The sequence below is a fragment of the Haliaeetus albicilla genome, chromosome 13, assembly GCF_947461875.1.
Source record: "Haliaeetus albicilla chromosome 13, bHalAlb1.1, whole genome shotgun sequence".
Lineage (NCBI taxonomy): Eukaryota > Metazoa > Chordata > Aves > Accipitriformes > Accipitridae > Haliaeetus > Haliaeetus albicilla.
In genome coordinates, this window is record NC_091495.1 from 1,319,318 (window position 1) to 1,346,452 (window position 27,135).

Sequence of the window (27,135 nt, forward strand, 5' to 3'; positions counted from 1 at the left end):
CCTCCCCGTCCCGCGACGTTACTCCGGCGAGGCCCGGTGGGAACCCTCAGCGGTGACCCCGCCGGGAAAATGTGCTGAAAAAAGGGCAAAACACCACAAAAGCAGAGAGGTGTGAGAGAAACTGGCCCTGAGGTGAAAGGAGGAGGTGTGGGGCAGAGGCTGTCCGGCAGAGGGTGGCTGTGGAGAGGAGCAGGGCCTGCGCAAGGGGAGGGCCGGGCCCTGTAGCCCTGGGGTAAGGCCGGCAGGACTGCTGGGCGCCCTCTGCTCCCCTCCTGAGAGCCAGCCCTTGCTAGAACTCTTTACTGGCAAGTTTGGTCCAGCTCTGAGGCAGAAAGAATTCGTAGATGTGAGCAAAGGACACCCTCGAGTAGCTGCTCGTGCTTTATTTTCTCCGTACCTTGTGTTCTTCCAGCAGTTCTTCTGCTTGAGTAACTTCCTTAACAGCTCTGATTCCACCTAGATCGTTTTGTCTTTCCACAGCTAAAATCACTTCTGCAGCAGCTTGCTGCCTCACCCAGTCTGGAAGAATGAAGAGAGGCAGTTTGGGAGCGAGGAGGCGTGAGCAGCAGCAAACATGAGGCGTGAAGAGATGGAGACTGATGTTTGGAAGTCGGACGCGGGGCAGGAGTGTAAGCCGTGATGCTGTCGGATGCGGGCGAGAGGTTCGCATCCTCCCAGCGAGCCCTGCCGTCGCTCCCGCAGCTCCGTGTGGGTGCGGGCGTCTGTGCTGAGAGACCCCACTGTAGGAGTGAGCGTGGAGTCTCCCAGGGTGTTATTTATTCTAGTGACTCCCTCGCAGCAGCGTTTGGAAAGTAAATTAGGCTTTTTTTTTTTTTTTTCCTGGTCCTGTGGGTAGTAGGCATTGAGGAATTTCAAATGATGGTTACTGTTCAAATCAAACTCCCTCTCTGTTTTACCCAGGTAAACGCAACCGATCTTTCCAACTATTTTTCTAACTTGTTTTAGTGTTGTTTAATTATATTTAAAAGGAACCATGCTATTAGTGGGAGAATCCTACAAAGGAAGATTAAGGCACAAAGACTTAAAATCTTTTAAGATTAGTGGCTCCCCCATGATCTGGTTGCAACAGAATCTATATTTAGTTTCTAGCTCTCCTAGTTGGTAAGTGAGACCCTGACACCTGGTGTGGTTTCTCCATAGAAACCTGTCTGTGTCTGCAGACAGCTTGAAAAAAACAGCTGAGAGCACTCTGGTAATTCCTGTCCGTGTTAATCCCCAAATTCCTGCTGTAGCACTCCTGTCAGTCACAGGGCGGCATCTCACGAGCTGTAAACCCATCGGGAAGAAGATAGACAGGACAACCTCAGCAAAGATGCAGTCTGACTGCTGGGTAAATACCTTTTTTCCCTGAGACTGAGGGAACAATGACATTTGCAGCTGGGCATGGGTGGCTTGTCTTGGTACGTCTGCAGCATGGCATCACCTTATTCTGACTTGAAATAGAAGATGCTGACAGATTAAAATTTGCCAGTTTTTATGGTTATTGCTATACCAGCTGTAGCACAGCGATACCTGGTGGCAGTGTGAAGGTAAATGCAATGCAAATAAGCTGGGTTTCAGTTAGCTTTGGTCTGAGTGATCCCCTTTTGGTAAAACAACCAAAAAATAGGGATAGGAAGTAAAGATGTTACAAGTTTCAGGCCAGGGAGCTACCCAGGCCTGGAGTTGTCCTTTAAAGTAGAAGACCAGGGAGCCCCATCTCAAATCTGGTGGTCGTCACTGGGATTTTGGGCTGCTGTAAAAATTCCCACCTAGGAGCAAGTTCCCTGAAACCCAAAACAGGATTTCAATCCCTTATGTTTAAAAATACACTTTTGTCTGAGCTCGTTACAATGGGCAGCCTGCTACATGAACAGCCTATTTCTTCTTTCAAGTTGCAAGAAAACAGGAGTACTTCTGGAGAGTTACTCAGATTCAAGGACTACTGCCATTTTTTCTTAAAGACAAAAGGTTTAGGCAATATCAGTATTGTTTGCCGTAGCAATATAATGTTTTTCAGTCCTAAATGAAAGACGCACCTGTCACAGATTGCTAAAAAATGCAATTAAAGAGCCAGCAAAACAAGGTGGTCTTCCCCTTTTTACTAGGGAAGAGAGAAGACTGTGGGAAGTGAGGCCCTCGTGGAAAAGCAGGCCAGGCCAGCAGAGAGCAGTATTTTATCAGGAACACCATTTCCCCAGGGATGGGGCAAAACAGTACACTCTTTATTTTTCATATATCTTGCATATATGTTCATAAACAGTGCTGCAGTTAGGGTTAGAGATGCCAAAGAATAGGAATGTAATGCTGGGGCAGGGCAGGGGGGTCCTCCTGTGAAAAGCATCATTTATGTGCGTGGGCAACAGTTCTCAGTCTGTTCTTGGAAACCCGCTTGCCTCATCTAGGGCCCTGGGAGGGAGTGTACATGGTTTAAAAGGTTTTGTGTGTGGTCATTCCTAGGATTAATTCAAGCCATATAGTCTGAGGTGTATAACAATTTTTCAAGTATGATGTCTACGTATTATATATCTTTCTTGCATGTGCACATTTAGATTTGTAGCTTGGTATATTATATATATCCTACCTGAGCTAGAATGCAGGTTATTTGGGAAACGATCTCTGTTACTCCAGTGGTGTAAGAACAATTGTGCTGGATGTCTTAATGAGAATTAATAAATAATGATCAAAGACAAATTGTACAAATATGAGAAACTGTGTAAAAGGTTATTTCATCAGTTTGGTCATGACTATTGCAAACAGTAACAAGATTATATTATAGATATAAATACAAGGTCAGTATTTTTGGCATAGTGTACCCATGAATGGCACACGATTGGTATGTTGTTTTGTGCAAGCCAGGTAGTAACATATGCCAAATTACACAAAATGCTCCATCTCCTTGCATCCTCAGAGAGGCACACAGGAGTTCAATCAGCTGACATGTGGCCAGCGATAGAGTTTGGCTGAAACTAGTTACTGGTTCAATAGTTTTGGAGGGGCAGCAGGTGAGCAAAACAATCACATAAGCCTCCTGTTCTGAGGAAATCAGGATCAAAACATGCCTTTGCCACATTCACATGTAGGTGCTCCACTGACTGCTTTGCTTTTCTAGTTCTGTCTTTGCTTTTCTAATGATGCTCCAGCGATTTCTGTGGTCTGAAGTAGTATGTCTTTTTGTCTTCTGGAATTTTTTTTTGAGCTAAAGGTATTGTGTGGCAATAAGTTCAAACACTGAAGCACTTCAGAGTCAGGCTAAGTAAGTATATTTTGCTCTTGCTCTGCAATATAGTAGGGTGTGATAGATTATTTTAGTGGCTTTGCATTGGATTTGTCTAGAATAAATGCTGGATGGGCTCCACCACGTTTTGTGATCATATCACAGAGGGTGTCTCCCAGGGGATGTCACTGATGCTTTTGTTAGTGGTTGTGACTGTAGCACCACAAAACAAAAACCGAGCAGGTCTCTGCTGTTCCTCACTGCTGTTCGCAAGCCATGTGCAGAAATGAGCTGTAATTTTGAAAATGCTGCCTCAACGTGGTCTTTTTGGTGCCCTACAGGCTGAAGTTCCTCACAAATTTATCATGACCTACATAATTGACCTATATTATGTGTCTATTTGTTAAATAGGTTGCACTAATTAGAAACATGAATGGGGATGGCTTAGCAGTTATTTATTTATACTGAGGTGTGTGCCTGTCATCTGCAGTGACGTATGGGAGGATCATTTCCAGATTTTCCCCCTCTGCCCCCTCCATATTTGACCCGTGCCTTGTATTATTGCAATAAAACCTGAATTGATTCTGCTTTCAGAGAAAAAAAAGTGAAATTGTTTTTATTGCTCTTCTAGGCAAGGGGATATATCCTCGTGCATGTCTATATGAAAGAAAATTAAGCGTGAGGGAGAAAACACAGCAAAATTTTCAAGCTCTTGACTTGTAGGGCAGTGAGTAGGGGCCGAGCGTGTTTTGCACTTCGGTCGCTCTGTTGAGACGCATTTCTAGGCTGGGAAGCAGCATCACTACACCCTGCTGATATTTTAACATTTTATAATAAATGGGCTTATTCTGCCTTGCACTTGTGCCTCACTTACAGAGTGTAGGAACTGTTTGAAATCTAGGGTGACGTTGAAATGTGGTGAGTTTGATGGAATTGCACCTGCTCTCAGCAAGTATGAATTTTGCTTTTAATGTTTTAGACCGAGTTCCAAAGCCCAGCTGATTGGCCTCTAGGGGCAGATGTGGATCATGGCTTTAAAACAGATGTCTGCTACTACAAACCCTAGCAGTTGTATTAACAACGCTGTCAGGCGGTTTCCACTGCTGTGTCCTCATTCATACAGACAGGGTGTGCAGAGTGTAATCTAATTAAGGAGAATTCCCCATATTTTTTTCATGTCTGCTATCAGTGCGCTTTTAACTTCTCCAAATTCATTAGAAATGCATCCATCTGTGGCCTGTCACATAGCACTGTGTTGAATATTATCCGTAATTCCTTCAAGAAGCTTGTTTTGAAAAAAAATGGGCAGGGAGGATGAGTGAAGTGAAAACAAATTGCTACCACGTTTAACTGATCACGATTTCAGGAATTGTTCCCCATGTTAGGCATGGGTTTCCAGGCAGTCAAAAATGTATGTTCTACCAGTGAGCATGTGGGCAAAGCATTTGTTCAAATATGTGTACTATTCATTAGCTAAACTGATTGTCAAGTGGCATAGGTTTGTCTAGATGAATAGATAGTCCGTGCCTTGACCTGGCTTTTGTTAATAAAGATTTTTATGATCTTGTCATAATCTTGGAGTCAATTGCGAATATTCTGAATGAGAAGAAAGTCCTTTCTCACCTTATCATTCTGCTTCCTCTGCAGAAAATTGATCCCAACCTCTCCTGTAGAGCTTTTGAGAGCTATTATGATGTATGACATTAAGGTATGTATGATGTATGACATTAAGGTTCAAAAAAGCAGCTTTTGGTAAAAATGCTCTGGTTTTAAAAAACATGTTGAGCATGATATTTGAAACTTAGAATAATTTAGCTTCAAGCTGACCTCTTGAGGTTCCCATGCTCAAACTAGGGCCAAATTTGAAGTTTGATCAGGTTGCTCAAAGCCTTGCCCAGTCAAGTTTTTAGTATCTCAAGGATGGAGACTCTCTGGGCCCTGTCCCGGGACTGAACCACCCATAAGGTGAGATTTGTTTCCTGATACCTAACAGGAACTTGCCACGTTCCAGCTTGCACCCATCACTTTTTGTGCTGTTGCTGAAGATCTCTGGGAAGAGCCTGGCTCCGTCTTCTCTTCTTTAGGTAGCTGCAGATAGCAGTAAGCTCTCCCCTTTGCCTCTCCTGCTCCAGGTTGGACAAACAAGTGCTGAATGGAGGAGTAGGGTCTCTTCCCTCTCCTGCTGGCTCCTCTTTTCCTAATACAGCTCAGGGCATGGTTAGCCTTCTTTGCTGCAAGAGTGTGCTGCTGATCCTGGTCAGCTTGGCCCCCGGGGGCTTTTCCATGGAGCTAGCCCTCAGTCTGTCCCCTTGCGTGGGGATTTCAGTCTGTCCTGGGGCAGGACTTGGCATGTGCTTTTGCTGGACCTCCTGAGGCCCCTGTCAGCCCACTTCTCCAGCCTGTTCAGGTCCCTCTGAAGAGCAGCCCTGCCCTCCAGCTTGGTGCAGAATGCAAACTTGCTGAAAGTACATTGCATCCCATCTTCCAGGTCATTAATGAAGACCTAGATAGTATCGACTCCTGAAAAATGCCCTTAATAATCAGCTGCCAGTTAGACTGCTGACTACAGACAGTAGCTGTGGGTTTTGTGTGAAGATTTGGATCTTCGCATGATTACTTGTTTTCACACTGTTCAGTTACATGACGGCTTTTCTGTGTGTGTCTTAACGATATTTTCAATTACTATTATATAAAGCATGTTAGGAGCAATTTAAAATTACAAAGAATGGAAAACCAAAAGTGTCTGTCTTTCCTTAATATGGATAATATTCTACTGCTCCACATGTGTAGAAATGGAAATATGGAAATAAAGCTGGCTGCTGACTCCCCTCTATGTATATAACCCAAGGTATCCAATCTTAAAATTAAATCTGACCTGAAGAGTTACTAGTGTATGTTTCTTCATTGTACAAAAATGTGAATGGGTCAGATTAAAGAGCAAAAACTACCTCCAGAGGCCCATTTCAATGTGACAGTGCTGTCTGAGGCAGCACAGCCTACTCTTACACTGCATTCCTTGAGCAACAAGAGGAGCTGAAGCCACGGACGTCTGAGACAGCTCTGTGGGTTTCACTCTATGAAACTTTCATGTCAGCTTTACAGAGGGAGAAGTAAATAGCTGTGCACAGCTGCAGTTCTTGTATTTATCTCAGAAGCTGCAGAGGAACACATCAGAAACAAACCTTGACTTTAATTTAGGGTACCTTCAAAAATGTGCCATTGTATCCAGAGGACTATGCCCAACTTAACCATCTGCATCAGATCTGAGTGCAGTATTGTTTTCTTCTTTGCTGAATGTCACTTCTCATGCCCTGAGAGCTGTTTTTGGAGGTGCTCTGCTGTCCCAGTGCCCCTTGAGGAGGAGTTCACTGCTCCCAGTCCTCCATGTGGTTTTGCCTGACCCTGTACATTGGTGATGAATGCGTAGAGTCTCATAAGGGAGAATAATCCAGAAACACTCTGAAACACTGTGAACCTCTCATTTGTTAGAGGGTGCCTAAATTTTTGTGTGTGAAATAATCATCGTCCACCTTTGAAAGAAAAGACGTATTCTCAGGTAGTTTTTTCATGTCTTGCACCAAGTACTGCCAAATAAATATTAGTGGCAGCCTGTTGTTAGCCTCCGGTCATTTATGCTTCAGGAGCTGCAGGACTGCTCTCCAGTATTTCTAAGCTTCCTTGAAGAAGCAAACTAATTTTCAGTGGTTTAGTTCCTATAAAATGAACGTGTTTTCTAGTGCCCCAGCGATAAATTCACTGTTGGTTATAAAGCAATTGTATGCCAGGGTGAATGCAGAAGTGGCTGAATGAATAGTTATGAGCAGCTCGGAAAAGCAACCATAGGAAATCTCTGCTTTTCAACCTGAGGCGCTTTAAGATGACTTTTTTCCAAAACCCAGCCTCCCTGCACTTTGAGGACGGGACATTTTGGAGCACCCACCTTGGGCACCCAGAAATGCAGATACCAAAACCCATTAATTGCTTTCAAATATAGAGTGTCTTCTGTTGTGCCATGTTTTTTCTCAGTAAATGGGGTCACCTACCTGTCTTCTAACATAATTTATGAAAATAAGTCTCTTCTTGCAAAATGTAATTTTAGTCTCTCTGATGAGACTTTGATATCATAATGCAGAAAAATTATGCTGTGAGATTTTTGGAAGTGGCTTTTGATGTTAGGCACCTGTGTGCTGGTTTGAGCCACCTTCATGCTCAACATGAAACTGAAACTGCATTTGCTGGAGAATAAGCAACTGAAACAATTGCTACATTTTGGTAGAATGCATAACTGTGGTTGTCTGGAAAGGTCATGTATTACCAAGTTAAAATATTTTGGTTGGGTAACTCTGTGAATTTAGAAACACTATTTTTTTGGTTCAGCTAACAAAGTGAAAAGCTTATCAGTACTTGAAATACCCTAAAGGGACCCATTTCTAAAACTTTCTGAGTGTAGTCCTTGGTAAATAGTTTGGCCATGGTTTTCAGGCAGTCATTACCTGGGGTCTTGGTGCAGAAAGCAGTTGCAGGGAAGCTTGCTCGGAAGAGCATGCAGGTGTCCTGTGTGCTCCCACGGAGCCAGGTCTGAAGAGGGCTGCTCAGCCCCAGAGCGATGCTGAGAGCTTGGCTTATGGCAAAGTTTTGTGGGAACAGAGAGGGCTCAGCATTTTCACGCTCTCTTTGAAACTGAAGCCAGTTATTGGAGAGAGTGAGGTGGGAAACCAGGTAACAGCCTTCATCCTTCCTGCTGCGGGCTTGAGGGCTGGGTCTTCCAGATCAAAGAGCAGACAAGACCCCAAACTTCACCTTCTCCCCACACCCCGGTTGTGTTCCTCTGACCAACTTGGGAAGCTGGGATAGTGGGGAAGGAGAACCACTGCTGGTGAGTGAGTGGGAAGGGGAAGGAGCAGTGGCTGAGGATGCTGCTCCTGCCCCTCAAGCCCTTCTGTCCAGCCCATCAGAGCTACCAGGGAAGCAAAGCATAGCAAAACCAGAGGCAGTAGAGGTTGTTTGTGTTAGGGACCACAGAGCCAGAGCGAGAGATCTGCGGAGATCTGCTCAATAAAGGTACCGGCTGGCCTTCTGCAGGCAATGGGGGAAGCCCTTGCGGGTGATTCAGCTGTTTGAAGAGCACAGCATCTCAGAGGGATGGGGGAATCAGGTGCTAAACCTTCCCTTGTGTTCCCAGCATAAAAGGAAAGAAAAACACGTTTGATTTAACCCGGCACCAGCCCGTCTGCCCACCTCTCATGAAAACCACTTCACCTCTAGCTTGTCCTCATGAATAACGGGGGTTTGAATTTACCAAGCGAAGTGATCAGCCCCTCCAGCCTGCTATTCATTACTCCAATTAACAATCAGTTGCCTGAAAAATGGGCCAATCTGTTTCTTGGGGAGCTGCATAGAAAATCCACAAGGCAAGCCAATTAGCATACCAGCCCTCACCGTCTAGGGAATTTAATTTAGTTATTTGGTTGATCTAAGTACCGAAATATTGTTGTTTTGTTATGGAGCATATAATGTTTGTTAAATGGCTGAAATCCCCCGAGGCCCATATGCTGCTGATATTCTCTGCGTCCTTCCGAGCCGGCAGAGGCAATAAGGCAAAACTGTTTTGTCCCGCACATGGCCCCTGTATTTTCCTGGCACGACACGGCAGCTGGACGCAGGCAGAACAAACCTTCGCCACCCGGGGTGGGCGGGATAGCTTCCCTCCGAAATAGTTGCACACTTGAGCAAGCCCATTGTCTGCCCAGAAAGCATTTCAACCGCCTCTTACCAGGCAGCCGCCGCGTACAAAAAGTACGCAGAGCCAGTGTTGGGACAACCTGTCTGCACAGCATATTGTGCGGGGGCAATTAGTTTGCAAATTGCCCATTTGCACATCCGCACATGAATTAGTTACATTGCTCCCACAGGATTTATTATTCTTATCATTACTATTAAGGAAGGCCCATGAATAAATAAGATGATGTGGACAAACGCCTTTCTCCCCACGCACACGCAGTTCTCGCCTCTTCCTCGGAGAGGACAGGCAATGGGTGGGATCCCTAGGAGAAAAAGAGTGGTTCCCAGGGATGTTGCCTCTGTGTCTTTCTAAGCTTCTGGGTTGATGCTGGTGTAATGGTGGCATGTGTTGTGCAAAGTTTTTTGCTCATTTAATAACTTCTTTTTTTTTTTTTCTGGTGAGAGAAAATATATGACAGCTGTCAGCTTGTACTGCTATCGCTGGTGCACATGCTCTGTGCTTGGAGATGTGACCCCAATCCTGTAACTGAACTGCTCCTTCATTTCTGGAGAAATCCCATGTTGGGATTTCAACAGCCAAAGAAGTACCAGAGCCACCAATCTATTCAGCCTAATTTAATGTCATCAGTTTTATTCTGGTCTGAATTTGCCGGAGCTGGTGGGGAGTCATGTTGGAAGGAAAGGAGTCTAACAGAATGGACGGTCCTGCTCAGCGTTCACACTGCATTTAGTTCTCCAGTTCAAAACCCCAAACCACAGGTCACTGCTACCTAATCAGCAGAAGAAAATTATAGATGAGGTGTGCCTCTGTCTGTCGTACTTGGGCATTTTGGTCAGACATTTCAATTAATCTGTACATGCCAAAGAAAGAGCTTGTGCTTATGCCACCTTTGATAATCTCTGCAGGTGTCTCTGGGTTCAGTTATCCACCTTTGAACCTGCTGATGTTTCTCCACCATCACGAGGAAGGAGAAGGGCCCTCCTGAGCTGGGTTTTAGCTCAGCTGCTTACCTTGCATGCCCTGATATAAGTATTCAGCTCCTGCTATATCCTCACCTTCTGGGCCACTGGATTTCAGCCCGATATCCAGACCCTTGGCAGGCCAGAGGCTACTGCCAGGGCTATGAACAGTAATAGAAAAGCAAGTTGTGGTCAGGAGGTATGAATGTGCTACATGGACATCTGTGTATCTTCTGGGAAATCTCAGAGGCTGCTGTTGCAGGTGCTCTGTAGGACTGTCTTTAACTTCAAGCAGTTGATCAGGGTAGAGAAAGAAAACTTACTGGTCTGCAAATATCTTTGACAGCTGTAAAGACTTTGAAAAATACTGTTCTAACAAGAATTTACTCTTGAATTATTTGGCATAGTGGCTGACTTTAATGAAGGTCTGTGCATTTGCACTAGGTCAGCCACTTCATTCCTGTCCAGCCTGGCTCTGGTGGCTTGTTCTCTGACACACGACTCTGGTCTGGCGCATCTTCCCTTGCTGCATTCATCGCTGCCTGTTTATTACAAGGAAAAGACATAAAAAGCCCATAGGCATTGCTGTACAGATACATGGTGCCTGATTTTCTGGGGTGCTGTGAGCCTGCGGTGTTCATAGCTTTCAGTGGGAACTGGGTAGAGTGGGGCACATGTGAAAACCAGACCCATGTCACGGATCTGTGTAACTGGTCTGTAGTCAGCAGCAAAGCATCCCAGGTTACTCAGTATTTTCCCAAACAGCTGAGTGGGGCCAGCAAGGGATGACCAAGGCAGTATGATTCCCATGCTGGTTTTGCAATTTTGTAGGACTTTTTTTTTTTCCACTAGACTATTTGGAAGGCAAAATGTAAGGACTCTTCCTTTCCAATTACAGAATTTGTGAAGGCAAAAGAACTTGCATCTTTCCTGACTTTCTCCTCCAGAAATTCAACATGGATTTTCTTAAGTGAGTTATGGCAAATCCCCCTCTACATCTCTGTCGCTCAGTCCCCAAGGGCCACAAAACAGCAGCAAAACAAAACAAAAAGAGAAAAATATCTCTCTGCCTCATATCTTTATGCCCTAGTTTCTGATAATGTGCTTTCTAGGAGTGAATAATTTTACCGTACCCCATGTACACATGATACCATGTATGAACAGCCAAGTTCATAGCTGGCACAGCTAAAGAACAGCTCATTTTTTGGCTGCTGTAAATGACATTAGGGAATCCATGGTGAAGAATACGTCCCTTCCTTTCTTATCCAAATTCATCTCATTTCAGAGGGAGAATATGTACCAACCATGGTGTTTTATTCAACCTTTTCTTCAGCTATTTTAGGCACCATCCCAAAGGACTCTCTGCAGTCTTTTTCCAAGGAGATGTAGCTTTACGTTTGACTGTAGCTTTTTTGAAAACAATAATGTATTTCTGGGGGTGGTTAAATTTGTCTCTGTATCTGACCTAACTCCGTGCTATTCAGTGCTCATTTTTGAATCCTCTGCAAATGTGATGAAAACCCAGTAACATTTAATGTTTCTTTGCAGACCGGTGGTTAACCAAACTCTACTGGGCTGAGAAAAGGCTGGTGTTGATTTGAGGATTTAGCAGTTAAATAGATTGAAAACTGGTCAATATGGGCACAGCCAATATTGTGTAACACGTATTTCTTTTTAAATCAAAATGAAATCAAATTCCTTTGAGAAGCCGTAGTATTATTTTACCAACATGCTTACATTCTTTAAGCCAACTTCCAATCTGATGGAAAAGGATCATTTGTCTTTTCTGAAACCATAAAAAGCAGGACTTCCCTGGTGCTGTGTTAGCTCTCCCAAATTCTTTGCAAATTAAGTCGTCTATTAGTGTTGGAGAATTTCCCCTTGGAAAGTTAAGGAGCTGGTAGTTTCCTGCAGCTATCACCAAAAGAGGTGACCACTGCTTCTTTCCTTATGTAAAACTGCAAAAGTTTATTGACTAAAATAAAATTATTCTGAACCGTGAATGGCAGCTTAACAAGCAGTCTATTGTAGGAAAGCTAGCTAACGAGCAGGAGATATGTTTGCTCTTGGTAAATGTAAAGACTTCCTTCTTATTTTCTTTGACTTTATTAGTCACGGTCTTTTTCAATGCTGTCTTTATACCCTATATAGGTCCTCGCCATCTCCTGCCTGCCAGTCAGTAACCATTGGTGCAACGATTTCGTTGGAGCTACTGCAGTTTAAAGCAATTATTGACGTGATCCTATGTCTCAGCCCATTGATGGTCCTAAGATTTGAGGAGCTCAGGCTGTGCATGGGGTAATGAAGGATCAGGACCCAGCTTTCCTGGTGTGGGCCACCACTCTTTGGTCATAACTGTGGTCCAAATGCTTTGGGGAATGGGTAACTGCTGCATTTTATTAAAGACACGCAACTGAAATAATAATCGGATAAAAGGATCACTTATTGTCAAACGATTATGGAGCTGCATTACGTGATTTCATATCTTTTCCTTCAAAATCTCTGGGTTTCAAACCAGCTTGCGGTTTTACTCTGTGCCATTAACACTTTGGTATTACACAGGAGTATATTTCACATGGCAAATTCCGTGGAATGTGGATTATGTTATCAGGAAATAAATAAAAATTTCTCAAGTTGGCCTTGGCTCTGCTGGTGGTAATCATGCAATTGTTTGTCCTTAAGCTACAGCAGAGGATTGGATTCTTAAAAACTGAATAGGGAAAAATGCTTTTAGAGTGATTTCTTTACAATAAAAACATGATAGTCTTAAAGCTAACTGATAATCTTTGTGAGTCCATTCCACGTGAAGCAGGGGAGCAACCAGATTCCCCACTGATGTAAGTCAATATAGTCCCATTAGCTGACAAAGCTGGGTGAGGTCCACAGCAGCTGAGGATCCAGCCCCGTGACTTTGAAAGAATCATCATCTTGCTGGCAAAACCAGGGAAAAGACTATAACAGGATTTTGCGAGGACAAATAATATTAGAGAGCAAATAAGATGGGCTGGGGACCAAATAGGGCGGCTGTTTCATTTGTCATTTATTGAGATCTTTTTTTAGTGGAACGTGCACCTATGTGGGCAAGTCGTCTCATAGAGCAACTCAGGCTGTTAACCTTTTTTACTACTGTTTAGTATCTATCACTGTAGTGGAGTTAGACTCATGAACAGTACACCTTTAATAACAAAACTCCTGAGTTAATCTCCTTTAGAGGTCTGCGTGGCATTTCTAGCTATAATCTAACCCTTCCAGGTTATTGTAGATGCACTTACGGGCATAAAACCTTCTTTGGGAGAATTAGGTATTTTCTCATTATGCACGCTAATAGCTTTTCACTTAAAATCACCAAATTTCCATGAAAATCTGTTTGATTTTCACTGGCAAGTTGCTAAGTTTACCCAGTCTATAAAAGAGGATCTTAAGAATTGTCTCTAATGAGTTGGCCTCTAGCTACCTCTGAATTATGCAGGTGAGATACTCTGCGATGAACTGATGGAAAATGAAAGCAGTTTGCCTTCAGAATAAGCAGATGTAGGATGCGTGTGGGGAAGGAAATGCTGAAGCAGATGAGTCCCTGCCATATGTGGAGCCATTTCAGGACAACGACCTGGTGGTTGAAGTATCCACCCATCTCCGTCCCTTGCTCTGCCCGTGGGACCTCATTGCCATGTCTCCTGGGAAAATGTGCGGCCTCTCGGGCTGACCATTGACCAGCTGCTTAGAAGGTGTTTAAGGTTTGCAGGGTTGCATGGAGATGCCTAAAGTCTGAGGCCCAGGCAGCTAAAGCCTGTATTGGATCTGGTCTTTAACCTCTGTGTCTCAGCTCCTTCGGGGAAAATAATGCTCCATTTCTCTGCCCTTGTATGTCCAGGTTTAGCAAACTCTCCGGGAAAGGGACCTTCTCTTGCTTTGCTTGTCATGCAAATATAATAAATAACCGCAGCAAGGAGACCAGAGTGACCACGGCAAGAGGAACTGCGATCGCATCGCTAGCAGCGGTGGGCATCTCCTGCCGAGGTGACCCCTCATGGTGCCACACATCCCTTCCTGATCTTGTCCCCGTCTGGGACATTTGGAAATGCGTGGGCAGCAGGGCTGTCTGGGCGGTGGGTGCCTGGGCTCCTGTCCTCCATTTCGGGAAACAGGCACCGACCACTGCCAGCTACCGCACGCTCGTCGCAAGGTGGATCAGGGAAATCAGGTCACAGCAGAGATGGGTTGCAGCTTTGCCATCTGCAGAAGAGTTTGAGAGAGTCTGACATGCCGGGTCAGTGGCAGGTGTCCAAGACGCTGGGAGTATTGGAGACTCTCGTCCCTCCTGGGTTACGAAGGACGAGGAGGACTCTGCCGGCAAATGATGTCTCCAGTCCAGTCTGAAGGGTCTCGCCCGCGCCCGACTACAGCTGCAAACCGGTGTTGGTCTTGTGCTCCCCAGACATCGTATTGCTGGAATATTTGTATTTAGCAAAACCTTTGTTGAGACCATAGCTGAGATGTGATTATGTGCCAAACTCTGAAACACGGTAAGTGGAACAAGCTGGCACGTCCCCGTTTCCCACCATGGCTTAAGCCTGGCTGTGGAGGAGAAACAAGGTGGAAAGCAGTATAGTGTTTAGTACCGTGAGCTCTTTGATGGCTGCGTTGTGAAAAACGGTCGCTGCTCCAATGTGCAGGTACACAGGACAGACCTGGCAGGGGTATTCCCTCCACGTCCTAGAGAGCTGAGTTATCCAAGGGCTCACTGAGAGCTCATGGCTGAGCTGGAAATCGAATTGAAGCCTCTCAAGTGCTTGACACAAGCCGCCTCCACCTTCCCTTTCTAACTAGCTCATCTCAGGTCTTGTGTGCCATTCGGCTTGGGCGGCCGCCCAGTACTGGAGAAATCCCAGGCTGATCTGTGATACACTTGCCAGCTAGTTTTGCTTTGGTTTTAATTCATTGCTTTTGCTTTTCAGAGAGTTGTTCGATGGGGCTTGGCTTGAAGAGGGGCTGAAATGCCATCACACGCTCTGCACCTTGCGAGAGGAAGCGTAATTAAGCCACCTGCCTCTTAAACACACAGCCTGCCTTTGAATAATCAGGGAAAGCCACCAAAAGGGTTAAACACTTTATTTAGATGGCTTTGTTTGTTACGTGTGTGCTTTGCTTGTTCTGAGAATTAACGGAAGATAAGCTAAAAGTTCATTTATAAGAGTATTAAAGGATAATTATGATGGAGTAAATGCAGTGGGTCAAAAGGCATTATGATGAACAGAATCATAATATAGGGCTTGGGAAAATAAGCTAAAATGTACAATGCCTAACATCACTCACTGAACGCCATGGAAAGTGTACTTCTTCCGTTTTCTCTCCGCTTCTTCATTCCCAGTCTAAATTAAAGTTGCATCCATCAGCACTCTGCTATTTCCACACAAGCACATAATGATAATCAATTGCGGTAACTTAAATTAAACTTTTGGGCAGGCATAAATATGTGACCTTTTAATATCAACAAAATGATAAAAAAGATTTGGTAGGAAATCTGTTTCAATCAGATTAGAGGAGAAGTGGGTAAAGCTGATTACAAGCCCGCTAAACACAGTATTTGGGCAGTATTTGTTCAGAAACAATAGCGTTAATTCTACTTTAACAAGTATTATCTGGAAAATCAATAATTAATGGGAACCCATTATCAACTTGTAATTTAGCACAGAGATTAAGTTGGGGGAGAAGTGAAAGCGAGTGGGCAACCTGCTTTTACTTGACCTGTCAGGCTGATGGATTAGCGAGTGACAGCAGGTTTCATATTTTTTTAAAGGAGAGGTGGTAGAAAGAAGTCAATTTGGGCCTCTTGCCATTTGGCACCACCTTGCCCTCCCACTTCCTCGCGCTTTGCAGAAGAGCCGCCTTGCGCAGCCACGTCGCTGCAGCCCGGGCGGGGGGAACAACGTCTTCGGTGGGTCTTGGTCCTGGGATGAGGGGGGTACATCACCCCCCCAGTCCATGGGGTGCACAGAGAGGGGTGAATGGAGGGAGCAGAGGCAGGCAGAAGGGTGCCGTTTCCAGATGGCGTGAATGGATGTGGTCACACCATCTTGGCCTGACCTGGCTTCCCAAGGGGGCATCCCCCTCCTTAACATCTCTCTGCACCTCCCAGCTTGCCAAATTGCCCCCTACCATGTTTTCTTCTTGACTGACAGGACTTGTAGCGACATGTGTGAATGCATGTGAACGGCCAGATTTTCCCCAGCCGGCTCTTCCCTTCCCCCCACCGTATCGGCTCTATTTGGAGAAACAACCTTATTTGTCCTCTGTGCTGCGTTGGGACTCGGACGTCGCATGTGCGCGTGTGGGTCAGAAGTGGTGCGCGCGCGACTTGTCGCTGGAGTAGGTCATTGCAACAGATGCCAAACAGATGATGGTTTTGCAAAGACAACATACTTCCAGAGGATACAGATGTTCTGATCAAGGATCTGTGTGTGTGTGTGTGTCCGTGCGTGTGTCTCTCCGGGTATCTCTGTGTGTGTTTGCCGAGGCCAGAGCAGGCTTTTAGAAGAGGAGCATCACTGTTTGCTAAATTTCAGGTGGACAGCAGTGAGCCACCACTTCCACCTCGCTGCTGGCCTGCCCATCTTCTCCTCCCGGCCAGAGGCTCTTTTTTTCCCAGAGTCGAGTTACCTACCTGGTTTTGCGCAGGGCAGGATGCGGTTTGTGGGCTGTAGTAGTTTAGCAGAATGAGGGAGTAAAAGGAGATGGGTTGGGGACACTGGAAAGCAAGTAAGCCAGTGCGAGAGGGCTTGTGGAACCCCCGGTGCAGCTGGACATGGCTACGTAGACACCCATGACTGGGATGTTCTTTGCCTTGCTCAAAGGCAGTGGTCAAAAATGAGATCAAGGAAGCCTCTGCTGACACAAGCAGTGGCCTATGGATAGAAAAAAGGCAAGTCTGCAGGGACGTATCATCACCTCTTTTAGCAGAGCAGTGGACAGAGCTGGAAATAGTGATGTCTTGGGCTAGCCTCACGTTTCCCACCAAACCTGCCCTCGCTAGTCGGTGCAGGTGAAGGACACCCCGACAGGGCGAGAAGCACAAGAGTTGTACTTGTCTCTCTGCTTCCTCCGTCTTTGAGTTGCGATGACAGTCGGTCTGGTCCTTACAGGGTGACTGAGAGGCTGATGTCCAGACAGTGGCTGGCCCTGGGGCACGGCGTGCAGCCCGGGTTGCGATGGGGGCTTCTTGACAGTCAGCAAGGCGGGATGCTCTCGGCGAAGGGAACAGATTGAAGGCAGATTGTGTGGGTGAAGCAGCACCGTGCTACACAGCTAGGGAGTGGCTTCAGAAATGGCATTTAATCATTCAACATTAACACAAGACATCTGTCACCATCCTCGGCAGTGACGGGGCTACACAGCAAAACAATATGTTCCGGCGCTCCTAATCACTGGAAAAACACTACTTTTTGCAGAGAGTTCTTTTAGTGCCCGGCACAAATCCTTCTATTTTATTATAGCAATCCCAGCCAAATCCTCCAATAAATGGAGTTTTTATTAATGTGCAGCTGTTAAATGAGAAAAAATAAAACTCAGAAATAAAAATGAATCCCTGAATAATCGGGCTGATCCCAGGCAGTAAGAACAAGCAGGCCGACCGCATACTTACAGCTTTTTGGTATTATTTAAAAATATGGTCAGGGCTTTTCTTTCACCCTCCGTTATTTTACACAGGCCTGATTAGATTTTGCTCAGGAAGATCCGAGCCACTTCTGTGGGCTGGAAGCGCAGCAAGGAGGGGTGAGAGGCGCTGGGGTGAGGGTCACATTCAGTGCATGTGCCTGGTATTTGCCTGCTGCCACGGTCGGGAATTTGCTCTGGCCAGGGAGAAGAGTGGCAGGGTGGCACCGTGCCCAGGGCAGCTGGGGTCTGGCTTTGCGATGAGGGATGCGCTTGCTTCTGTGCAAAAGCGAACAGACAAGAGTGTCAAAAAAAAAAAGAGGGCAGAAAGAGGTGAGCGGCGAGAGTCCTCTGACCTTGCGGCTCGCATCAGAAGGACGGGGCGGTTTGCTTTAACTGGTCACAGTTTGGGGCTCTTTGCCTTGAAGTGGAGCTTGCCAGGTGAAATGTCACTCCTCGAAGTGCCAGTTTGCAGTTAAAAGGGAAGGAAAAGCGATCCCATGACGATGTGGTGGGTGAGGCAGGTGCTGAGTTGGGGGGAAAGAGCGATGCCTGCCCTGGATTTAGCCCCAGGTCCTTTCTCCACGCACAGGTCCTGGCCTGCCAAGGGGTCTGCAACCCCCGTGTCACGAGCGGAGAGGCCTGCTGTGAAGGGAACAAATCTCCTTCCTTTCTGCTCGCTATTGCGAGCTCTGCTATAGCTCTGCTATACCCACGGCACAGCCACGCGACCGCACGGGTGCTGGAAGCCGGGCTAAACTAGGTCCCAGGTTACAGTCCAGCTGGCAATAAAACGACCATCAGGGGCCGTTTCCTGATGGCACCAGCCCCAAGGAGAGTGCTGAGTGAGCAGAGACGTAGGAGACCTGCCGGAGCTGCCATCAGACATGTGCATGTGTTTCCAGTGAGAACTCGGACAGCCCTGTGGGAGCCCACTTAAACCTAAGCCCCCAGTGGAAGGGGAAAGTCAGCCCGGGCAGCTTCCCCCAGAGCTAAGAGGGGTTTTGTCCTGCCCGAGGTGCTCAGCGCCGAGCTGTGGCCATCGGGAGGGTGCCTGTGGCCAGCGGTCAGACCCTGGTCACCCAGGGGTGCTGCCTGGCGAACGCAAAGCAGGAGGGAATGCCCCGAGCAGATAGCACCCTGCCCACGAAATGGCACGACCACCTCCGCTATTCATTCTGATTAAATTAGAGCCAAAGTAAAGCCCTAATTCTTCTGATTAAAGCTTAGAAGTTAAGCTCTTCGGCCAGGATGTGTGCCTTGCCCTGTGCTCTCCTAAAACCACTTTGTCCACTCGATGACAAGACACTAATAATACGCTCCTATATGTTTCTTCTCAGATATGCAGGATGCCTGGTCCATAGGGCGTATGATGTTCCTGGAACATCCTACTACTTCTGTCTGAACGGTGGTATTTATACGTGGTCACCTGGCTATTTTTGGAAGTGGGGAAGTAGGAGGAACTGCTCCAAGCAAAGCAGAAATCCAGGTCTGCCAGGGTCCAGCCTTTAGGTGACTTGGGCTTTTCCCAGAGGAATTGCCCTAGGAGAGACGCCCCAGCCCAGGCATTGGTCGGGATTTTACCCAAATGCTCTCTTACATCAGGTGCTCTACCACCATGGGATCAGCCCACAGTCACAGCCCCGCAGGGGATGGGTAGAAGGCAACTAAGGCTACAGTGATGAGTTAGGGTATCAGGGACAGAAGCAGATTTAATCGTTACTGTTTTAGCCTCAGTGAATAGGTGTTGTACCCCAGGGTAGCTCTATTATCAAGCTTCGCTCAAGTGCTCTGTACCCTGCTTTTCTGCTCTGCAGGACTTTCTGAGGACGCGGGATGCGATCATGCATGAAGCTCGCCTGCATTGCACTTAACTTTAAGCTCCTGGCACCCGCTGGGAAGCCTGTCCCTGGGTGAGACCTGGGCTGTGGTTTCAGCAGGGGCTGGAGGCACATCCTTAGGGCCCCGTCCTCCACGTACATCCACCTTCTTGCAGGGGAGCTGGGAAACTTCTGCCTCTAACATCTTGCACGGGAAAGCTTTCCCGTCCCTCCTCCTCTGCACCACGGGGCAGAGGCACAGCCTGGTATTGTTTGTCACAGATCAATGCATTTACCCATGTGGAAAAATGTCATTACCACCAGGGCTCGGCTTTTCTGTCCTCTTGAACCGCTCCCGCTGTGCTGGTGAGGGGCTGGCTAATTGCCTCTTTTCTCAGGTTGCCCCTGGGGATGGCTGCCCCGCAGCCCGCCGCACAGCTCACGCCGGCCACGGTTCACGCCAGCACTCTCGGGGGCTTCCCCCAGTCCGAGCGTCTCCTTTGCCAAACAAATGAACACTCAGCTGCCGCTCGGGGCCACGGGACTCTTCGTTACATCTCCCCTCATGAGCTAAAGAAACAAAGGGGGGATCACTTAAAAAGAGAGGGATGGATGGGCCGTGGGCTCCCAGCTAGGAGGGGAGATGGAGGTGACCCGCTCGTGTGCTCCAGACCATTATAATGCTGGGATGGCCAAAAAAAGTACGGGGAAGTGGGGGTAGGACACCCTCAGCGGTGGGTCCCCTCCCAGGTGGGTCGCGTCCTCTCCTCCAAAGATGCTCTGCTGGGCCGGGGCAGCGAGTACCCCAAAATGGGGCTGGCACAGAGGTTTCCTGCCCTGGGCAGGGCGACAAGAGCAGAGGGAAGGGTATTCAGCAGGATTTCTGCCATCACCGCCACCGTGCGTTCACCTCCCAGGAGGCTGGAGAGCACTTTGGCTGGCTGAGCACTGCAGGAGCCGCAAAGGACGGTGAGCGGGGGGATGCTGAAGGAAACCGATAACCGGGTATCTCTTCCCTAGTGAAACTGGAACATTTCTAGGTACCGAGCAAAAGGAAACAAGAGCCTTCGCTGCCATTTCCAAATAGGAAGAAAATACGTTTATTCCACCTTCAAAATCCAGCAAAACCTCAGGCGGAAAGGGAAAACTGCAGACAATGATCCCACGAGGGAGAGCTTTACTTCTGCCTCTTAATCCTTTTCCTCTTCCTTTTTTCCCAGAGCATGACAATACCAATAATATAAGTCCTTATTCGAGGTGATTAAGTAACTGTTCATTGTCAGCAACATTCAATCTGTTCGTTTTGGACAATATGTTCCCTTTTAGCATCAAGGTTCACATTGACTATATTGGAGGAATCACGTCAAAGCAAAGACCAGGAGCTGGTAGAAAAGCTGGGAAGTCCTTTGTGCTAAAATCTGTCCTTTATTATAGGAAAAATTAATCCCACAAGAAAATTTGACACATTTTACAATTAGGTGCTGCCAATGAAGGAGCTGAAGAGAAGAGAAGAAGAGAAAAAGATGGGTCAGGAGTGGCATTGGTGAGAGCAGGGCTGAGCTATGGCAGGAGAAGCAGGCAGGGGGAAGTCCGTGCACATTGAAAGCTGCTCTTTCTGCATCCGAAAAGAAAATTGCAGAATGCAGTGTCAGAGCACACCAAATGCGTCCCTGAGAGTGCGAAGGGAAGCTGGGTATGAAAAGCTTTCCTGCAGGGTCAAGTAAAATGGGTGAAGTGAGCTACAGGAACCCTACTTTTTCTATCTGTATTTCTAACACCAGATAATGTCTTTGGTTTGCCTGCAAGTTGAGCTGGCCAGGCACATACGACCCTACTCATACAAGAGCAAGGATCCGTGCACGGGGATATATTTGATGTCATTTTTCTGTTATTTCTGTAGGTCATTTAGATGGTCCGTTTGGGACAAGATTGCTTCAGTAAAGGGTCATTTGCTCGTATAATGCCAGGTGGGCTCTGTGAGACAGCCACATGTCAGTCTCTTTAGCTAAAAAAAAATCCTAGTTTATGTCATTTGGGAGTCCAGTCCTGAATGAGGGAGGAGCTGTGAAATTCATTGATGAATTATCTGCTCTGTCTGAAAAGAAATGGAGACATTGCTTGGTGTTAGGAAGCCGTGCTCCAAAATCTCCTGCTCAGCTGCAGAATGGAGAGAGCTGGGAAAGCCCAGGGTATCACTTGTCACAGCAGACCCAGAGCCGCGTTGCAAGCCCAGGCCGGTGCCAGGAAAGGGACCTGGACCTCTTTGCACAGCCGAAACCTTTGAATTCACCTTCAAGCAGAGGCGCCGTGTTTTGGCACCTGTTTGCATTCAGGAGAGCCGATCTAGAAAGCGGTATTAAAGGGAAGAGTGAGAGTAGCGGCCTCTGCGCGTGGTGTCCTCTGCTTTAATTAGGTTAGCTTCTTTCATGGCAAGTGCTGTCATACCGAGCTGAAAAATCAATACCATATGGCACAGCACACAGATAGCAAACTTGGAGATTAATTAAAGGAGAAGTAATTCTGTCAGGTCTCATAGCATAGCGCCTACGATTAGGCATGGCTGAACTGGTTTGGAAACGCAAAGGCTAGGCAACACCTTCACCCAGAGCTGAGCTGGACTCCCCACCACTTTGGGGTCAGATAAAGTGAAATCCTCCTTTCGCTACCCACCAACAGAGATATGTTAGAAATACTGAAATCGCTGCTTCAGGTGTTTTCCTGGATTTCCCTGTGTCTGCGGGGCAAGCCACTTGCTTCCAGCTTGCTGCAGGTCAGGGCAGGGACGTGGGAAGGGATGCATTTGTTCTGGGAGGCTTCTGCTTGGCGAGGTGCTGGGTATGAACGTGGAGAAGGTGCTGCCTGGGGGCTCACCGTGCTCCTGAGCTGGGAGCTGAGAAAGCCATGGGAGGCAGCAGAAAGAAGAAAATGCAGAGAGGTTCAGATGTTGTGACAATGAGCACTGGACAGGCACTTAGAGAAAGAGAGGGATGGCTTGGAGGCTGGGTGGGTAGAGCTGTCTGGGAGGGAAAGAAGGCTGTGAGGTGGAGAAGAGGCAAGGAACAGCCAGTTCTCACAAGGACTGTTTGCAGCCCAGGCACTTCTCCATCAGTCCTTCACCAGTGGCTTCCAAGCCAGCCCAGTTGTCCCTGAGCTTTTCCAACACCCCTTGCACTCCCAAGCTGTAGCTGTGGCTCTCGGGGGGGTGAGGTATGCCCTATCCCCCAGCACGTTGCTGGGTATCTGAGAGCCAGCCAGGTCAGGAGACTGGAGTCCTCGAGCCAAGCCTAGATTTCCCATGGAAGCAACTGTGGTGTCTGCCGCAGACTGGAATATTTTATGTTACACCCAGAGTGCGGAGCAGCAGCAATGCCCATGGCACCTGGATAAGACGCCTGCGCTAGGATCCAGCAAGATTTGGCTCCCAGCTTTGCCCCTGTCCTGCTGCCTGGCGTGGACAGGTCCCTTCCCTTCGCCCTCCCTGTTCCACGTAGCGCAGAAAGCATCTGCCCATCGCTGCTGACATCCTCCAGGCTAAAGCAGAGCGAGCTCCCCCAAGCCTCCGTATCTAGATGGCAAATGCTAGAACTATGGATGTCGGTGGAGATATTCTGAAAGACCTTGCTGGGCTTTAACTTTTTTTAACTTATTTGCGCTTCATGCCATTATCTGATTGAAGGTCAAACATCTGAATGAAGAAACTAGCTGACAATCTTCCAGTCTGGAAGTTAAGCCTTCAGTTCAAAACCCACTAAAGTCAGTAAAAATCTTCCAGGGGGTTTCATTGTCCTTGGGTTGAGACCTTCACGGGATCAAAAAATTCTCTGCTCTCCCAAATGTAAAAGAAACGTGAGGTGGTGGTGTTTTTCCATTTAAAAAAAAAAAAGAAAGAAAGAAAGAAATCTGACTCCATCGCTTGGGAAGTTTCATTTCCAGGGCACGTACCAGAGTGGGACAATGTCTACCCCTCTTTTGGGAGATGCTGATTTAATGAATGTGGCAGCTATTGTGTGTGCTTGGGAGCCTCACAGCCGTTTTTCTTCTGCTGATATTTTCTTTTCTTTTCTGCTTTAATGAGTGTTTCTCTAATTGACTTGATGATTTCTGTTTAATTAGCACATTTTGGAGGAATGATCAAAAAATAATAAGATAAAGTAATCGGACAAGCATAGTGCGGAGGAATAATAGCTCCTTTGTGGGGCTAATTGGAATGGACAGTCCATCGGCTAGTTTGGGGCTCCTCACAGTTGGATATTCCCAGCCTAGCTGTGCCGTGTGCCCAGGACTTCCAAGCACCCACATAGACCCAGCTCCGGTAGTCATTTCAATTAGCTTTAATGAGCTGTGAATGAGCACCAAGGAGAACTGAGTCTGGACCTGCCCTGTTTTGCCATTGCCCAGATTTTGCAAAAGGCTGCAGAAGCAAGCGGAGTTTGCTCAGGATCTACGCCAGGCAGAGCATCCCCAGGGAAGGCTGTGTCCCGGCTCACGCACCCTGTATAGGACAGGAGCGGGTTGCCCACGGGGATGTGAGATGGGCAGGTAAATGGGACTAGAAAACAACAACAAAGTGGAGTGGAAGCGAAAAGCACCAGCTGAAGGAGCAGCAAGAAATCAGAGCTATGGCTGCTGTGCCTGCTCCGCCTGGGTTTCTTCGTGAACACCCTGTCCCTCATGTTCCCATATATCGCTTAAAGGTTTACACCTCTGGGACAAGCCCCAGTCTCCTCTCTAGCAGCAGGGACAGGGCTTTCCATGGGCTACATCACCTATAGCTCCTGGAGATACACAGGGTGAGCTTCTCTTGCTCACCGATTGCCAGTCATGCCTCCAGTCGAGGTTGTAGGTGTAGCACCTTGATGGTCATTTGTTTGCCCTGTGTTTGGCTAGGAATTAATTAGGAGATGGGCTCCAGGCTGCTGTGACAGCTGTCTGTGTGCGGCACTTCCCAGCAGTTTGATTAAATCTGCGACACTCCAGATGTGAGAGCCCTGTGCATCAGCACATGGTTTGCTCTTAAACTCCACTTAAACCGTGACTGCTCTTCTGGTTTTAATCAAAGGCAAATGCCTTAAGACAGAAATCTGTGCAGAGGAATTAGTAGGGATGTCTCTGGGGCATGCAGAGTGGGACATGGAAAGGGACCTCCTCCAGTGGCAAATTAGGGCTGCCGATGCACTTGTAGTAAGCTCGGCTGGCGATGCTACAGCACTAAGCAGGTGGCGTGCATGGCCAGCTGTGGCTGTGCTCACCCTGCAAACCCTTTGCTTCAGCCATGTACACTCGAGCTAGAAACGAAGCACTTCCCGCAGCCCGGCAGTGCCGGGGAGCACACTTTTCCCCACTCGTTTAACCTGGCTATGCTGCCTGCCCCTGCAAATCCATCACCCCAAAATGGAGGATATTTGGCCATTAGATAGATCTACTCCTAACTGGTCAGGAGCACGCACATAACTCACCACTCAGCCCTGGCTGCAGCCTGCGAAATGTCCCATAGCCTACAAGGAGGAAGCCCACCTGTAACTCAGAGGTGGGGATTTAGCCTTGCGAAATACGGACGTGCCTCACTGCAACGTCCCCCTCTTTGCTGCCTTCTCCCCTAGTGATGGGCTATTTCTCAGTTCCTTTTCATCCATGTGTCAGAGGCAACGTTTTCACAACAGCCATCACTTCCCCGTGCTCCCAGCAGGACACAGAGGAGGTGGAAGAAAATCCCTTTTCCTTCTGTCCATGCTTATTGAGGCAGGGACCTTCTCCCCAGGCTCCCACCTTTGCCAAATTGCCTGTGTTGCCATCAGCTGGCTGCCCGCCCCGCCGCGCTCCGCTTCTGGGCCACCCTACACCAATGCATGGTCCACCATGGCCACCAGCCAGCCGGCTGAGCTTGCCCTACAGAGCAGGCACTCAATGGCTGTAGCTTCAATGTCATCCCTGGGGACGAGGCTCCAACCTCGCTCCTGTGCCGGGTTGCCAGGAGCTGATGCGGGTGCGTGGCACAGAGCCGGCGGGGAGCACCGGGCTGTGACTGCCAACATGAGTCCAACGGGTGGATGTGCGGCAGGAGCCGGGCTTTTGGAGAGGAGTTCTCTGTCCAGCCTGGAACACGGGAGCCTCTTCCACCCCGCGCTGCCTGAAACTGTCAGATGGTCCTTTATTATTGACCTGATTCATATCTAAACCGGGGAGGTGAAAGCTGACTTATCCCATTACTAATCCCCTAAACCGGGCCCTTCAATACCTTCTCCTTGCTTCCCCCTCGTCATCGCTACAGCAGGTGGTTGCAAGGCAAATGCACATCCTTCTGGGGTTCCCTTGAGTTTCACGTCCCTGCAAAAGCAGGGGCCCCAAAAACCCACCAGCCGCTGGCTCGGGAGCCATCGTTGGCTGAGGAGGGTCTGCCAAAATGTTGCACGTATCTGTAATCCCCCAAGGATGTGCAAGGCTTGTCCCTGGTGTCTGAAGGGGACAGTCCCAGCCACCCGTCCCATCCTGTCATCCCTTAGGGTGCTGCAGGGCACCATGGGTGCCTTGACGTGGTGCTGGTGCAGCCACAGGGAGGAGGGGACACGTCAGGGACTGTCCCACCTTGCTGTGCCCCAAGTCCTGCAAAGTGAAGCGGGGAGCAGCACGTAGGGGACGGGGTGCTCCAGCATCGGCTGTGGGCAGCACCCACACCTGGGACATGGGTCTGCACTGGGACCAGGGTGCTGCAGCCTCCGTCCGTCCTGGCCGGAGCCCTCGTGGAGGGTCTGGGTGCTGGGGTACCCTGGGGCTGCCGGGCCGGCTGGCGCAGGCGCCCTGCTCATGGAGGGGGGGGGGTGAAGCCCGGGGAAATTAGAGCAAGGGGCGATGTTTGATGTTCTGCTCTTTAAGCGATTAATAATCTTTTGGCGTCGGAGAATCAGCTGAAAATCTTCCCTGGAAAATAATGAGCAGAGAAACATTTACTGATTAGTCTAATCCCAGCTAATCCTATCTGATGAGCATATATCAAGATATCCTTTAACTGATTTATTGTCCAAAGGACCGGTGGAGATGCCCCTCTCCACCGTGGCCAGGGGAGCCGGCGGTGGCGGCAGGCACGTCCCCCCACCTTGTCCCACAGCCCCGTCCCAGGAGCGGGCGCATCCCCGTCCCCCGTGGCACTCCCACGGTCGCCCGCTGCCTCGGGCAGCAGCGCTGTATCCAGGCCACCTCGCCAGCACGGGGAGATTTAATCGCTATTTCCATTTCTGCATCTATCGGCTTTCTCTTGGGTTTGAGCTTTTATGTTTCATAAACTGATTAGGAGCAATTATACGTGCTTTATCCCCAAACTTTCCAAATGCCTAGGCCATATGCATATTTAAGGCTTCATCATCTCTCCCAACAGCTCAGCCTGAATGTAAACTGCTGAAATCAAGCTGATTCTGGGACAACGTCAAAAATTAGGGTTTTATCCACTAATATCTGCTCGGACAGGAAATTTGTTGTGGGTGGTGGCTGGATTATGGCTTCTAATTACTGTGGCAGATCCTCCCTGCCTGACAGTGAAAGTCTCTGATTCCAGCAAAACTGCGGCAAAACCATTCTGGAGAAGCAAAGGTGCCCAAGGGGACCCCAGGGTGCCCTGTCCCTGGGTGGGGGGCAACCCCGGGTGGGGGGCAACCCCAGCTGGGGATGCCCTGAGCATCCCTGCATCCCGAGCACGTGGGGCCCCCCAATTGCTCGGCGGCTTTGGGACCGTGACCCCCACAGACACCTCCCGCT

At 48.1% G+C, this 27,135-nt stretch overlaps 1 long non-coding RNA gene across 3 annotated transcripts; it reads left to right on the plus strand.

Moving 5' to 3' along the window:
* Positions 1-8: 8 nt before the first annotated feature.
* On the plus strand, positions 9-15,623 carry LOC138688513 (uncharacterized). Of its 3 annotated transcripts, none has more exons than XR_011327370.1 (3): positions 9-232; positions 481-10,889; positions 14,875-15,623. It is a non-coding gene; the product is annotated as an uncharacterized lncRNA (long non-coding RNA). The 3 variants fall into 3 exon arrangements; XR_011327372.1 differs by having other exon boundaries at positions 25-232; positions 481-4,925; positions 14,875-15,409; XR_011327371.1 differs by lacking the exon at positions 14,875-15,623 and having other exon boundaries at positions 25-232; positions 481-4,925; positions 5,072-7,250.
* The last annotated feature ends 11,512 nt before the right edge of the window (positions 15,624-27,135 follow it).